This window comes from Montipora capricornis, chromosome 14 (genome assembly GCF_036669925.1).
Source record: "Montipora capricornis isolate CH-2021 chromosome 14, ASM3666992v2, whole genome shotgun sequence".
NCBI classification, from domain to species: domain Eukaryota; kingdom Metazoa; phylum Cnidaria; class Anthozoa; order Scleractinia; family Acroporidae; genus Montipora; species Montipora capricornis.
The window spans coordinates 16,276,059-16,283,969 of record NC_090896.1 but is presented as its reverse complement, the minus strand read 5'-3'; positions in this window follow the sequence as shown (position 1 = coordinate 16,283,969).

Here is a 7,911-nt window from a genome sequence, read left to right as displayed (position 1 = left end):
TCAACTTTAGCAGTGTGTATCTCTGAGGTTATTCAAGTAACAGACTTGATTTCACATCAACATCACAGTTGTCCTTTGATAGTTCAAATGCATACAAGGACAAATGTTTGCTATACATCGCTTAAGTTCTACATGCATACTTAAAAGGCATACTTTGTGTCATTTGCAAAACTAGTAAAATTGGGCATTTTCAAATTCTTTTTCTCAAGGGTCCGGGAAGATACAAATATTCTACTAATTTGCTAGTTACTCACCATACACAGGTTAATGTTTTAAGCCAGTGCAAAAATTGGTCTAGTGAATTAAACTTTTTTAACGGTTCACTGTTTCACTGCTTCGTCCATTGTCATTTTCCCAGTCAAGTTTGATACAACTGCTAGTTCACCGTTTTAACAACCAACGGCAGGTGTAAACAGCCAATAGCAACGGTATCTTGTCATATTATTTATGATTTTGAGGTATAACGAGAGTCAAAGGCTAAGCAAGATCTAATGAAGGTTTTATGTGTTGTTAGTATTGAGTGACAGCTCTGGTTCATCGTTAAACACGATTCAGCTTTCGGTCAATTTTGGTGTAGCCACCTCACCAAGACATGAGTGTGCAAGTACATTCACAGACATCACGCCTAGTTATTTTGTCTTTCTTGAGTATGTGATCCTGATTCATAAAAAGCTTTCAGACATTCAAGTCCCGAATCCATGAGACAGCGTTACAAGCAAAGTAATGTTGATGTCCATAATAGAATGCAAATGTTCGTGAAATGCTGGGACGTTTCTCCAAATTCTCTTCACCTTGAAGCATGGACTGGGAATGAAAAAGCTAACGGATTGCTGGGGGTAGGGGGGGGGGGGGGTTATATCCTGTTATTTATTTTGTTTTTTTTGGCGACAGTTTCGGTCCCGGTATGACTGCTCTCCATGCGTCATAATTTGTCAGATTGCAAACAAACTTTTCGTGAGTATGAATTAGAGTCCTATGTACTTATTTGAAAATGAAATGTTTTGTACAAACGCTCCAAGCAATTAAGTGTCTACGCATCAAAATTCGCCTTTTAAATTGATTTTATATACAACTACTGAGAACATTTCGTAAATAACAAGAACACAAAAGAAACATTCCACAGATGTCATCCTCAGCATGTGTTCTTTTTATTGCATACACAAACTGATAAATTAAACCGGCTCTTTTTCCAGGAGGAAAAAGATTTTGGCTTGTTTTTGTTTGCATTTTGTACAAAGTGCTTTAAACGTTCGTGATAGAGTGGTAATGGAATTGACTTAATGAAAATAAAATGTCTATTTCGTCGTGGGAAGAGGACATTTTGTCTGACTTCATGATCAGAGAAAGTATTAAAACAAAAAGTAAAAGAATTTACAAATTGGAAAAGTAGTTTGTTTTGCTACAATTGGATGTACTAAAGAGCTGTTCTTATTTTTAGAATAATTTTGGCCTTTGGGTCTTAACAAACACAAATTTCACTCAGAAGTCAGTCTCCTGCTCGTTTATTACATGGCCAACAAAGAGCGCACGGAACAGAGAGTTCAGGGAATGACTAGCCCTATCCGGCTGTGAGTGAACTCGAGCATTGGATAGTAAATCGCCTCTAATACAGTACTGTGCAAAAGTAATGCAAACGAAATTCGTCGAATTTCCATGAATTTTGCCAAAAACAAACGATAATTTGAACGAAACGAAAATTCTAAGAACTCTGAACGAAAGTTCAAATTCCCTATTATTTGTAACACCGCAAAATTTCTTGGTTCCGGACGAAAGTTCGAGCGAAACGCGCATGAAATTTCCATGTCTGCCTTGAATTTTCGTTAGTGCACTTCAAATTTTCCAAAGCGTACTTTGAAATTTCGGTAAAACATCTCGAATTTACAGAAGCATACTCTTTGAATTTTCGTTAGTTTGATTCGAATTGCTTAATTCTACAACAACTTTAAACAAAAACAAGTGAACGCAAAGTGTCATATTATTCCGCGCGTTGTTCGCGTGATTTCGTCTTCGAGTACGAGTATAACTGAATTCAAGAAATGAACTCTTGAATTCCAACCTACGTCAACCAAACGCCTCCAAGCATGTACATCAGGCTTCCAATGGTGATAAAAGAAACAATCTTGATTTGTTTTCAACAGAAACCGGCACGCGGACGTTCCTTTATCTTGTTCATTCGTTGATTTCAGTGCTCAGGCTTACAGAGGACCCAGTCTCTTTGCAGCTGTCAAATGTTATTGTTGACATGGCAACAAAGCAACTAGAAAAAACAAACTACTGAGTAAGCGTTTTTGCTCATAGCAGCTCGTTTCAACCATGCCAAAGGATTCAAATTATACACGGGAATGAATTGAATCCCTTTACATGCAAGATCTTCATTGATTCACTCAGTCCGAGTCTTTAGACGTTTTCTATTGTGGTCACGTGACATACCAAATATGGGAGTGGTTTGAAACATTTAAAGGAAACGTGAATCGAACAGACACGGTAAACTTTCATGCCCACTGGACTTCAGGATCCAAAAAAAGGAGGTTTTGAGATTTCCTTAGCAACAGACTTGTAGTTAAATTTCTCCCCTCTTAAAGTCCTTTTTTTTCTGCCCGCGACCGGGTAAAAGGGAGACTGGGACTAGTGACAATTCCCGGACATTAGCAACAAACAGGCAAACATCAACAGAGGTGACGGGGAGACGTAGTTTTCGTTGCGACTGCTCGTGTTCCGGTGAAAACAATTTTTATTCGGCTGACATTTGTTATCAGCATACTTTTTGATCAAGAAATGGCATCGAACGACTTCAGTCTGTCTTCCAGTTCAGATTGAAGTCTCAGAAATGGAAGATTATGAGTTGGAAGTTGAAGGTTCGCTGAACTCGAGCTCTATAGTGAGCGATGCAGAAGGCACGCAAGAGGCATGTGCCGACGATCCGAAATGGAAGTAAAGGGATATGGACTCAAAATACAGCTTGCTGCAAAACAAAAACGACACAACAAAACAAGTTTGGCAACAAAAGGTACATGAAACATTTACTGGTAAGCTGGTCGTGATAGTACACGTGATCTCTATTCAACCGCCGAGAGTCATTTTCCACTGGCACTGGCTTATCTGGAATTGTTTTCTTGAAAGAAGCCGTTATTCTCAATCTGTATACCCAAGTTTGAAACTTTACTAACATTTCAAGCCACTGATATAGATATAAAGTTTTCAAAAAAAAGAATACCCGCTGACTGTATTGGATTTACACTGAACACTGTAAAAAAAAATAACGCTCGTCACAGCCAAGCATTCCATACTGTTTGCAGTTCACACAGCGGATTCAGGATGAGCGTTTAGTTGTCACGTTCGTTGTAATATTGTCGTTAATGTCACACTTTTCATTGAACTCTAGTCATGAAATTTCGCTAGATCGAATTTACGCTACTAGAATCTGTATTTTCGTTAGTTTGAATAATCATACGCCTGAATTTTCGTTACCATTAACGAAAATACGTCGCCCTCACATTTCGTTCTACCAAAAAACACGCTGAATTTTCGTTCTGAAATGTTCACGAACATCATGTTTTGATGTAGAATTTTAGAGAGTTTTAGCAATACTACCTCTTGTTTTACACCCGCAAACTTAATTTGTTTTAACATTCCCCTTTACTTGTGATAATTCTATGTTGGCTCGGAATGAATTTCCTTCAAGGTCAAAAATTTTCTGCAGCGAAACCGACCTGCTGTAATATATAAAAACGAATGCGATTGTTTCATTATAGGATTCAAACACCGAGAAAGAAATGAATTAAATGACGCCCATGAATTCATGCTACCCGGAGTGGCTTTTTTAAAGGCTTTGTCTTTTCATCTGTTTTGCAAGGTGTGAGAATGCGTGAATGAAGATATCACAAGGCATGAAGATAACCAGCCCACTGACAAAGACGTGAGTAACACCTCTAATGGCATTGTAGTTAACTGGAGAGCAAGCCATGAAAGCCGGCCTTATCAGTTTTAAACATGTCTTTGCATTTCTTTATAGCTCTGCGCGCGTGGAGCATCATAGCTAAGAAAATATCGTAACCCCTTCGATGTAAGAAAATTTGGTTTTACAGCCATGACGTCATGAACGTCCGTCCGCCCCTCCATGTATGCCAATGTGACCAGTATCACATAACCATATCACGGGCTCAAGTTTATAGCTCATCGAGGGGCAATACTCCAGTTTACACTATAGCTACTATATTGATATTAGACATCAATGTTATGGTCAATTGACACCTGTCAAAACAAGGTATCCGCTGACCAGTATCACGTGACCATATTGTGGGCTCAAGTTAGACCTTATCAAGGTCAGCTGGTTTTTTTAAGTTGACCGCTGACCCGGGACTGGTTGTTGATTGGATCGCAGGTTCAAGCCAGGTCAGACACTCACACTCACACCTGAACGAGGCTTAATTTTTTGCGCTCTTTCTGTGGCTCGACGTGGCTACACGGCCATGCTACATCAGCAAAGCTCTTGACAGTGAATGCATTTCATGTTCAGGTACAGTTTGGAAAATATATTTTTCTTGCATTTTTCGCTGGTTTCAATCCAGGTTTAACATAATATAGCTGTAGTTATTCAAGTCAAGCATTGGAGGGATATACACTTAAAGCTGAGTGTTTATTTTTAATTTGTTTAGGGCTGCTTTTTGCTCTGAATTGCAGTTTTTGGTATGTGTTAAGATATTTTTAATTTCGAATCTACTAAGGTTGCAAGATGCCTGGACGGCCTACGTCAGAAGAAGAGAGAAAGAGAATGATAACGACAAAACCATACACCAGTAATAGCTTAAAGTTGGTAGAAGAAGTTACTCCACAAATTCTTTTCTTGGACACTAAACCGTTTGTTATTTCTACGGATGAGTTACTTCAAGTGGATGCATATTTCTAAAACATGGTTTAGTCGTTCTTTCCTTTGTTCAGGAATGAAACTCGAATTTTTATTGTTAACTGGAATTTAATAACAATCATCTGTACTCTTTTTGGACAGAAATAATCGATCTGTTGCTGGTTTGTTTGGCCTTAAAATGCGAGCGAACAAGAAGTTCTTTTACTCCACTTGCCTAACTGTTTTTCGATCTGCCCCGACAGTGACAAGAATTTTGCACTTATGTTCTAAACATGTAATCGCAATGAGTTCTCATAAAAGTACAAGGAGAAATATCACCAGCTTATGTTTTCAATAGTTTGTAAAAGAGCACATACAGGTAATTTGTTGGAGATCTTGTTTGAAGTTTGTCCTGTCTAGCCGATTCTGGTTCTAAGCCAAGCTGGCATGTTTCAGTGAAATACATCGAAGTGTAAATGATCTCGTTTTCAGAGATAAAGTGGAATAAATAAAGTACATCAATAAAACTCCTTGTTTGACCTTGAACCGACAAAGACGATCTGTCACATCACGAGCTATAGTACATCTGTGATTTCTATTCCCTGACTTTTCTTTTAAAACTCTTGCGATTCAAGAAAAATTAATTGCCTAACTAATGAATTCGACAGTAGATTGCGCTGGAAAAACGGATATCACACTCATCCCTTCATGATTCATGCGATCAGACGGTTTTTCAGGTGAAATTAACCGTGGAATTCACTAGTTAGGCAGCAAAGAAAATGTTACATAATTTAAAATGGCGGACAGTTCCAAAGCCTTTTATTTTCACTAATCTACAGCCGGTAAAAATGAACAAGCCGGGAGCTGCGCTTTTAGGCTTGGCTAAATCTATATATTAAGGAACAAGAAACTGAAGAGCAGCATATGATCACACCAGAAAGAAAGCCGTGTCCTGAGAAAGTAGATCTTTCCGACAGTCAAGATGGAAGTGAATATATGAAGGTAAAGTCAACTCTTTCTAAGGCGGACACCTTTAGGGACCGACCTCGGCGGTCCATCTTACAGAAAGTAGAGCCGTAGAGGTAACATGACCAAGTACCTCTGAGATAACATAAAAGCTGGACCTGGACGTAATAAATACTCGTCTGCTTTAACTTAGTCGGTACGTTTCAAGTTGCTTACTTTCGCAAACTCTGTAAACTGGAACAAAACTAATATTTAGATTACCTGCTTTTTTTCTGAGGGAGCGGTACTTTTGCTGTCATATTCAACACCTACAATATCATTTTAAAGTATTCGTCGTCGCAGCCACTCGCAAGCGAGTATGGCGGTTAAAACGATTAGCAGAGCAGAAACTCAAACAAGCCCCATCTACAGGGTCTCAAGGCGTTGTTGGGCAGCAGCCTTTCTCTGCTCACGGTGCACAGCTTCCTCAGTTAGTCGGGTGTTTTCAAAATGTAGAACACCTTTCCGAGTTGTACTTTTCCAGACCTGTCTGTCTGCTGCTAGTTGTTCCCACTCATTCACATTAATTCTACATTTCAGCAAGGAGTGCCTTAGCAAGTCCTTGTGCCTTTTCTTTGGAGCACCGACTGATCTAGTACCATGGGAGAGCTGTGAGTAGTATAGTTGCTTTGGTAGACGACAGTCTGGCATCCTACAGATGTGACCAGCCCATCTAACTCAATGAAGGAGAGCGACTGACTCTAGACTTTCAGAAGATGTTCTCTCAAGTAGGGCAGTGTTTGTTACTCTGTCCTGCCACTTAATGTGCAGGATTCGTCTCAAACATCGCTGGTGATATGTTTCCAGTTGTTTGATATGCTTCCGATAGGTACACATGTCTTACAACCATAGAGAAGTGTGGGTATGATGATGGCATTGTAAACCTTAATCTTGGTGTTGGATAGGATATCATTATTGCAGAAAATCCTCTTGCTGAGTTTGTTGTAGGCTGTGGCGGCTGCACTTATGCGACTTTGAATTTCCATATCCAAAGAGGCATTACTGGAAACAGTACTTCCCAGATATTTGAAGTTGTTTACCGCATTGAGTTCTTCACCATTTATTTGAATTGACGGAAGAGAATCTGTAGGAGATGGATAGCCTCGTTCATGCTGAAACATGGTCTGAGTTTTGCTGATGTTGAGGATAAGGCGAAGCCTGCTATACGCTAAAGCAAAAGCGTCCACAGTACTCTGCATTCCATCCTCTGAACAAGAGCAGACAGCTGAGTCATCTGCGTACTGAAGCTCAACAATGGTTGTAAAAGAAACTTTTGTATTGGCTTGAAGTCTCCGAAGATTGAAGATGTTGCCATCAATCCGGTACTGGATGCCAACTCCGTCGTTGAGAGAAGGTCGAGCCAGTTGAAGAACAGGCCCCATAAACAATGAGAACAGGGTGGGCGCGATTACACAACCTTGTTTGACACCAGCTCACTAGATTTACCTTTATACAGAACAGCAGCAGTCATGTCATCATGAAGTAGTCGGATCATTTTCACAAGCTTCCCTGGGCATCCATACTTTGCAAGAATTTGCCACAGAGTATCTCGATGGATAGAGTCGAATGCTTTTGTAAGGTCTATAAAGGTGAGGTAGAGAGGCACGCGTTGTTCACAGCATTTTTCCTGTATCCGGTGGAGGGCAAAGATCATATCGATGGTACCACGTGAGGGTCTGAACCCACATTGACTTTCAGGAAGAACCGCTTCGGCGAGTGGAGTCAGGCGGTTTAACAGAATCTTAGCAAAGAGCTTGCCCACTGCTGAGAGAAGTGAAATACCTCGATAGTTACTGCATAACGACTTATCGCCCTTCTTGAACAAAGTCACGATTAGGGCATCTCTGAGGTCAGCTGGGATTTGTTCTTCTGTCCAGAACTTCCGGACTAGCAGAAAAAGTTGCTCAGTGAGTTGAGATCCACCCACTTTGATCACTTCAGCAGGAATACCATCAGGTCCTGAGGCTTTACCACTCTTCAAAGACCTCAGCGCCTTTTCAACTTCATCAAAGGTTGGGGGAACAGCTAGCTCGTGTCTTACGAGACACGAGCTACTGTTGGAG